Source organism: Musca vetustissima, unplaced genomic scaffold, assembly GCF_032173495.1.
Source record: "Musca vetustissima isolate MV318-11 ecotype Yass unplaced genomic scaffold, APGP_CSIRO_Mvet_v1 utg182517, whole genome shotgun sequence".
Classification (NCBI taxonomy): Eukaryota; Metazoa; Arthropoda; class Insecta; order Diptera; family Muscidae; genus Musca; species Musca vetustissima.
The window spans coordinates 43,597-53,001 of NW_026884437.1; positions in this window are offsets into that span (position 1 = coordinate 43,597).

A 9,405-nucleotide genomic window follows, 5' to 3' on the forward strand; every position below is an offset into this window, starting at 1 on the left:
GAAATAGCGCTACAATAGAGTAGTGCAGCAACGCACTCTCGCTCGGCACAGTTACTGTAGAAAGAAAAACATGAGACAGACTGACTAAACGACAACAACGCTCTGCTGCTATCTTCTTCGTTTGTTTGCTTTGCGACTCGTTGTGGCTGGCTGGCTCACTCACTTCGTTGAACTGTGGCATTGAAACGGAATCAACCTGTTTCTTTCGAACGCTAATAGGAGCTGCGGCTATCAGAAATCGCCAGGAGGTGGTTTGTTTATGCGGCTCACTATGATATTCTATGATAAAATAAAGCGGGAAGTCCATAGCATATATGTAGGTGAAATGTGTTATTATGTGTGAGATTAAGAGAGATACACATTGTTGTTGATGTGTGTGTGTGTGAATGTGTATGGCATTGCTCTTAATGATTTTATAGTAGTGCTGACTTGCCGTTATCTTATTTGCCATTTTGTATCTATGGTTGATGTGGTGAATGAACTTGGATATGGGGAGATAACGAGGGATGCTCCAATAATTGGGGAAGTGCATCAAAATTTTATTTTTTAGGGACCAATACAAGGCGTAGATTTCTTTTTAAACAATATTTTTAGGAGACCTCAACAAGGCGTGGATTTTTAAAGAATATTTTTCAATAACCTATACTAGGCGTGGATTTTTTTAAAGAATCTTTTTTAGGGACCAATACAAGGCGAGGATTTTTTAAAGAATATTTTTTCAGGGATCCACACAAGGCGTGGATTTTTTAAATTATATTTTTCAGGGTCTATAAGAGGCGTGGATTTTTTTAAGCAATATTTTTCAGGGTCTATAAGAGGCGTGGATTTTTTAAAGAATATTTTTCAGGGTCTATAAGAGGTAAATTTTTTAAAGAATATGTTTTAGGGTCTCTAAGAGGTAAATTTTTTAAAGAATATGTTTTAGGGTCTCTAAGAGATAAATTTTTTGAAGAATATTTCTTGAGAGGCGTAAATTTTTTGAAGAATATTTCTTGAGGGTCTCTAAGAGGCGTACATTTTTTGAAGAATATTTCTTGAGGGTCTCTAAGAGGCGTAAATTTTTTGAGGAATATTTCTTGAGGGCATCTAAGAGGCGTGGATTTTTTTAAAGAATATTTCTTGAGGGTCTCTAAGAGGCGTGGATTTTTTTAAAGAATATTTCTCGAGGGTCTCTAAGAGGCGTGGATTTTTTTAAAGAATATTTCTTGAGGGTCTCTAAGAGGCGTGGATTTTTTTAAAGAATATTTCTTGAGGGTCTCTAAGAGGCGTGGATTTTTTTAAAGAATATTTCTTGAGGGTCTCTAAGAGGCGTGGATTTTTTTAAAGAATATTTCTTGAGGGTCTCTAAGAGGCGTGGATTTTTTTAAAGAATATTTCTTGAGGGTCTCTAAGAGGCGTGGATTTTTTTAAAGAATATTTCTTGAGGGTCTCTAAGAGGCGTGGATTTTTTTAAAGAATATTTCTTGAGGGTCTCTAAGAGGCGTGGATTTTTTTAAAGAATATTTCTTGAGGGTCTCTAAGAGGCGTGGATTTTTTTAAAGAATATTTTTTGAGGGTCTCTAAGAGGCGTGGATTTTTTTAAAGAATATTTCTTGAGGGTCTCTAAGAGGCGTGGATTTTTTTAAAGAATATTTCTTGAGGGTCTCTAGGAGGCGTACATTTTTTCAAGAATATTTCTTGAGGGTCTCTAAGAGGCGTACATTTTTTGAAGAATATTTCTTGAGGGTCTCTAGGATGCGTAAATTTTTTGAAGAATATTTCTTGAGGGTCTCTAATAGACGTGGATTTTTTAAGAATATTTTTCAGGGACTATAAGAGGCATGGGTTATTACTTACTTACTTAGCTGGCTTGTGACAGAACTATCGTTCCATAAGTCGAGCTTAAAAAAGATTTCCAAGCGCGTCGGTCTTTTGCGTAGTTTTTTTCCAATTTGAGATACCATATTCGGCAATGTTATCTTCCACATGGTATTTCCATCTTATTCGTTGCCTTTTCTTCTGCGTGAACCATCAGCTGGTTCGCTTTTATATGCCTTCTGGGCTGGGGCATCTTCATCCATTCTCACAACATGACCTAGCCAACGTAGTCGCTGCAGCTCAATACGTCTAACAATGTCGATACATTTAACAGCACGGTTAGTATCAGCGTCTTGTAGAGTGTGAGTTTGTTCTGCCGGGAGGTGGCCTTGTTTTTGAGTTGTTTGCTCAGACCATAGTAGCATCTGTTGGCCATCACTATCCTTCTCCGAATTTCAAAACTGATGTCATTCGTTTTATTTATTTAACTACCTCGAAGCTGTAGTTCTCAAGTTCAACAGTTCGTCTGAGTCTACTGGACGTCTTGCGCATTGATACCATCAGCTTGGTCTTTTCGCCGTTTACTGCCAGACCCACTTTGGCAGAATCCTTCTCAATTTGTTCAAAGGTGGCTGTTACCGCTCTCATTGTTCGACCCATTATGTCGATGTCATCGGCGAGTAACATGTGTTTTTTGGTGTACAGAGTGTCATTTCTGTTCACTTTTGCCTCTCGTATGACCTTTTCCAGCATGATGTTAAAAAAGTCACACGACAAACTGTCACCTTGTCTAAATCCTCGTTCGGTATTAAAGGGCTCCGAAAGGTTCTTTCCGACTTTAACTGCTGATCTTGTGCCAGTTAAAGTTATCGTTCATAGCCGTATTAATTTTGCAGCTATGCCAAACGCTGACATGGCTTTATACACCTCTGAACGGATAGGGCTGTCGAATGCGGCTTTATAGTCGACGAATTCGTGTTTTTTTTCCCAGGACTTGGCGCAGAGTGAAATCTGGTCAATGGTGGATTTGTCAGGTTTGAAGCAGCATTGGTATGGTCCAATAATGTCATCGACCATTGGCTTCAATCGTTCACACATCACACTGGATAGCACTTTATATGCGATGGGAAGCAGACTTATTCCTCTATAGTTGACACATATCGTCTTGTCTCCTTTTTTGTACACGGGACACAGGATGCCGAGGTTCCAATCATTGGTTATGCATTCTTCTAGCCAAGTTGTCCCAATCAGCTGGTGGATGATTCATACCAGCATCTGACAACCAGTCTTGAATAGTTCGCCTTGTAACCCATCGGCACCTGCTGCTTTATTATTCTTCAGCCGATTGATTGCGTGGATTATTTAGCAAATGTTTGTTCAGGGTCTATAAGAGGCATGGATTATTAAAAAATAATTTTTCAAGATCTATAAGAGGCATGGATTATTTATATATTATATTTTTTCAGTATCTATAAGAGGCGTGGATTATAATTTTTCCGGCTGTATACGTGGCGTGGTTTAATTAAAAAATAATTTTTTATGGTCTATACGAGGCGTGGATTAATTAAAAAATATTTTTTTATGGTCTATACGAGGCGTGGATTATTTAAAAAAATATTTTTTTAGGGTCTATATGAGGCTTGGATTATTTAAAAAAATATTTTTTTAGGGTCTATATGAGGCGTGGATTATTTAAAAAATTATTTTCCAGGACCTCTAAGGGGTGAATTACTTAAAAAGTAACTTTACAAGGACCATATGGCGTAGATTATTTAAAAATTATTTTCCAGGACATCTAATGGGTGAATTACTTAAAAAGTAACTTTAGAAGGACCATATGGCGTAGATTATTTAAAAAATAATTTCTCAAGGACCATATGGCGTAGACTCACACAAGGCGAAGTTTTCAGGGATCCACATAAGGCATGGATCGTTTTCCTTATTTTCCCTTCCAACCCTCGTCAATTTCTTCGCAAAAAGAGTTTCTTTTATTTTGTGCTGCGAACTGTGGATGCGTTTTAAAAATTCTGATCGCCTAATTAGTTCGGCGCTGTCATCTCGCAATGACCCACCTTTACGACGACGATAACTACAAAAAAACCGACGACGAGTAGACGAGACTGACAGCAACAGACGACATTTTGTTTCTTTCCCAGCGGGTCTGGCTGCGCTGAACGTCGTCTGTCCATCCGCTAAGCGTAGCTGCTAAAAAGCGACAGAAGACAATGAAAAAAATCATACCCCCTATCGGTTGTGGGCATTTCTCCTGCGGTTGGTTGAAATTGAGAACTATAATTGTTTTTTTTTTTTTGTAGGTGGTGGTATGATGATGATGACAGTGGTGGTGGATTATAAAATAATCTGCAACTCCTCCTTTGTGGTTCGATTTTATGTTGTTTCCAACAAAAGGACTGGCTGGCTGTCAGTCAGCAACATTTATTTTTGCCCCCATACAGAAAAATTCTCCAATATTGCAGACTTTTTTTGGACAAATAACAACAACACCTCCTCCACCAAGTCGCTGAAGAAGAAGAAGAAAGAAACAACACCACAACAACAGATTGCTTGCCGACATCTATCATCAACAACAAAAAATCAAACAACAGCAACATTTCGATTAGGTTCGCAGCATACACCACAAGCGGACTGGTTGGTTGGTGGTCGGTCATCACTGCCATCAAAATCCATTTGTCTATTCGTTCCATTCTGTGTATTTATTTATTTATTCTACATTCTAGGCATAAACACTCGACAACGCACGCACACACACTCAAACACACATCGCAACATACATGTTCGTCGTACACCAACCACATCCGAATGTTCGTTCCTTCTGTTGTTGTTGGTCTTTTTGAATAATTTTTCTGCCGCCAAAACGAACCGGCGAACGTTTGTTTATATTTCTGGTTGTTTATTAAACAAGTCGTTGTTGTTATTTTGATGAAGAATGAATACAACAACAAACCAAAACAATAACAACATGGAAATGGAATTGTGTTGTTGTTGCAAAGAGTATGTCGCTAGGATAGAGGGCTGTTTGTATTATTGTTCTCCACCGACGTTGTCATTTCCACTTCGTATTCATTCGCATATGGAACGAATGGTTTTGTTCGTTTTCTTTGTTACCATGCGGTAATGAGTTGAAATAATATTTAATGGAGCTTGAGAGGGGAGAGAAAATCGCACAGTGGAACAGTGACTCTAAAATATTTTTTGTGGTGTGCCTGGAATCGTCAATGGAGACTTTTATGGAAAAATCCTTAACTTGTATTTTTTAGGTAAAGTCGTCAACTGAAGCGGTAAAAAATTGGGAACAAATTTCCTTTAGGGCCACACAAATTTGAAATGTTTACCATAGGTAGCCTTTTGTTTCCAGATTACAACAACATAACTATTTTCGGGGAAAACAGATACTTCCCGAGATATGAGGTTCCGAAAATGCTCCAATTTTGATTATTTTTAATTTAAAAAATTGTCTTTTATTGTCCACCCTTCAGAATAATCTGAATTTTATTCTATAGTTAGCCTATTGTTTCCAGATTACAACAACATGATTTTTTTACAATTTTCACAATTTTTTTATTCATAAATTCCTTCTGACTTTCTCATATGGACAGATACTAAGTTCGGCTACGACAAAAGAAAAAATCCTTGTTTTTGTAGGGCTCTACATATCATTTTGTTGGATTACTGCCTCCTCAATCCCGGTATGTCCAATTACAGCCCATTCGGTTGGAATATGCGGCTAATAGGTTAGGTTAGGTTTGGGATGTACGGCTGTTGTAACAACCGTCCACTCGGAAACTATGTCCATTGTGATCATCCTTTATGTATAGGTGTACCTATAAAGAGAAGGAAGAAAAGATAGTGGAAGAGTAGAGAGAGAGGTAGTCAGAATAGGTGGGAGCGGAAGAGACATTATTTTAGCCAAGTCAATTTTTTGACAAAGTCTAGAATTAGGTTAGGGTCTATTTTGGAGAAGAAGACTAGATTATCAATTTCATAACATCCAAACTGTTTATGTCTTCTGCTGATCAGCGATGGACATTTGCAAAGGATGTGCTCAATTGTTTCCACTTCTTCTTCATCCTCACATAGACGACAGTAATCCTCTCCACTGGAGTCCCACTTAGAAGTGAGAGATCTAACTTTGCAGTGACCAGTAATGATCCCCACAACGATCTTAATCTCCCTCTTGTTGTGATCCAGCAGCGAAGACGTTCTTTTACGAGAGAATTCTGGCCAGATAGATTTAGAGATTCTGCATGCAGGTTCCCTTAGCCATCTGTTGCCGACTACCTCGCAATAGAACGCGCGGATTCTGCCAATGAAATAGCTAATAGGGGGTTTCACAGATCTCTCAATCAGAAGACTGGACGACTGTGACCCCCCTCGAGCAAGCTCGTCGGCTATCTCATTCCCTTCAATATCGTTATGTCCTGGAACCCAGCATAACCCAACTATTTGACGTATATCATTCAGAGCGGTCTTACAATCATGAACTGCTTTCGAGTTTATAGTATGCGACTTCACCGCTTTCAGGGCCGCCTGACTATCTACGTAAATAGTCACCGGTCCTGTAAAGACTGTATTAAGTGCTTTTACTATCTCGGCCGCTTTCGTGATTGCAAGAATCTCTGCTTGAAAAACGCTACAATCATTGTTGAGTTTATATGAGTTTCGTATACCTAATTCCCTGCAGTAGACGCCTGCGCCAGTGCCTTCTTCCATCTTGGACCCGTCTGTGAAGATTGACAGACCTGGCAGAGGTAGGGAGCCACTAGTCCAGGATTCCCTGTTAGGAAATTCGACTTTAATGTCATTAAAATCCCTGTGGGGGGGAATATAGTCACTGATATGACTATCCCCCCTAAAAAGGTCATAACTTGGCGTTATGTTTAGAATGCTGGCATGACCATAGTTCAGCGATTTCAAGGCATCTGTTTCCCGGAGTCTCAGGGCACACCTAGCAGCCTGGAATTTGATCAGAATGTCCAATGGTTGGAGATTCAAGATTGTATTCAAGGCTGCTTGTGGTGTGCTTCTTAATGCTCCAGTGATCAGAATTGAAGCCGATCGCTGTACTAAGCTCAGTTTTGTCAGCAGCTTCTTTTTATTCACCCCCTGCCACCAGACAAGACATCCATAGGTAAGTATGGGTAAGACAATCGTCGTATACAACCAGTGTATAATTCCGGGTCTCAATCCCCAACTCTTGCCTATGGAGTTCTTGCATGAATAGAGTGCCATCAATCCCTTCTTAGAGCGTTCCTCGACATTCCTATTCCACAGTAGCTTGCGGTCTAGGACAGTGCCAAGATATTTAGCTTCATCAGAGAGGGTTAATGTCACTCCACCAAGTGATGGCAGACGGAAACTAGGAATTTTGTATTTCCTAGTGAAGAGTACCAGTTCGGTTTTTGTGGGGTTTACACCAAGACCTTTGGTGCAAGCCCAATTTGACAGGGTTGAAAGAGCACCCTCCAGGATGTCTGATATTGTCGTAATAAACTTACCCCCAACCAACAAGACTACATCATCGGCATAGGCTACAACCTTTATCCTGAGATGATTGAATTTCATAAGTATCTCATTTATCACCAGAAGCCACAAAAGGGGGGAAAGAACTCCACCCTGAGGTGTGCCTCTGTTGACAAATTTCCTCACGGAACTCTCTCCTAGGGATGAGTTGATAATTCTGCTTTCCAGCATTCTATCAATCCATTCCGTAAGGAGTGAGGGGATACCTATGTCTACGAGAGCAGAATGGATTGCCTCTAGCTTCACATTGTTGAAAGCTCCTTCGATGTCGAGGAATGCTGCCAACGTGTAGCCAGAGGACTCCATATTCTTCTCGATGTATCCAACCACCTCATGCGGCTAATACCCGAAAATTATTCGAGTTCATTATATAGTGGCTTCATAACATGAATCTCTTTTAAGATATTTCAGCATACATGTATGACAGACTCATACAAAAGGTATACCAAATTACGAATTTGTTGTTATATATGAGCTATACCAAAACATGAACCGATACCAATGCTTTTTAGAATTTTATTCTGATCAAGAATTATCTAATCAGAATAAACGACGAATCTTTCGAGGTGTTGTAAACATAGTGACAAATTTAATATACTCATCACCTTATAATGGAAGGTATAAAAATTGCAGCCAATTTGGTTGAAAACCTGTACAAAATACTGAAATTTATGAAGTAACCTTTTAGGTTAGCCCCGCTAAAAATTGTCCAAAATATTGATAAATTTTGGATTTGGATTACGTGAATTTAAGTGTCATTTCCATACCAAAAATCCTGGGCGTAATAGTAATATGGGTAAAATTTCAGATCTCGAAAAGTTTGCGAGCTCATCATTTCGACGATTTTTACCCGTTGGCAAATGATCGTAGATTATGTTAAAGGCTTGTAACTTTGCATACAAGTATTGACAAAATGTTTTTATTGTTCAAATCTCAAAATTGAAACACAACTAGAAAAAATACATATTTTGGCTCTGGAATGAACTAGGGAAGTTATTTTTTTCCACAAACCAAGGTGGAAAATAGGAAAGATCTTTATCGATTGGATTTATCCTAATTCATACGATAGATATATAGGTCCAGAATAACGTGTTAAAATTTGAATCCGATTAGATTATATTTTTTAAGAAAATCGGAAGAAAAAAGGTTTTGGATCCATTGTACCCGCTTAATGTCATATCAACCTCACCGTGACCATAGTCGAAACTTCATGTACAATTTCAAAGCGATCACCGCGACATAACCGACCTCTAGTGGAATAATAGTAATACTAAACAATATCATTACACGTAGACATCTTTAAATATTTACGTAAAACTCCGACATCCTTTTGGAATTTTTGACTTGACTTCTCGGGACTATGTATTTCAAAAGTAAATATATACGCCCCAGAATACAAATATTGTCATTTTAGACTCAAAAGTCGGGGTCCATTTGACCCGTTACATTTTGACCGATGTTCATTAAAACGATCATGCATAATCTTTGTCCAGATTTCATTCCTGGTGTAAAATTTCGTGATGTTCGGGTCACAATTGTGTTCTAGACCAAGCAAAGATTTTGGTCCATTTCATCCCCAAAAACAATAGGGGTTCTTTGGTCAGAACCTATACTATATGCACAATTTCATGACAATTGGCAAATATTTGTGCCCTACATCGTGTTAAGAAATTATAATGGGCAGACGGACACACATTTGTAGATCGACTCAGTTAATCGATCGACTCAGTTGACGACCGGTATAGTAAGTCCCTTGACCAAAATTTCGCGGCGTTAAAAACTCTTGGTGCTGCACAAAGCTAAATATCCTGACAACATTGTGTACAAGGTGAGATAAAAAAAACTGCAAAAAAATTAAACACCATATTTTTTTTTAATTTTATTGAATAAAAAAAATCCGGAAATAGCATCAAATTTTATGGCATTGGAACAGCAAATCGGCAAACCGTCGCACGCTTCCCGAATGTTGCTCTGCGTTATTTTGGCCCATTCACGGCGAAGCGCTTGCTTGAGGTGATCGTCATTTTGGTATTTTTTAGTGCCAACCTTGCTTTCCAAAATACTCCA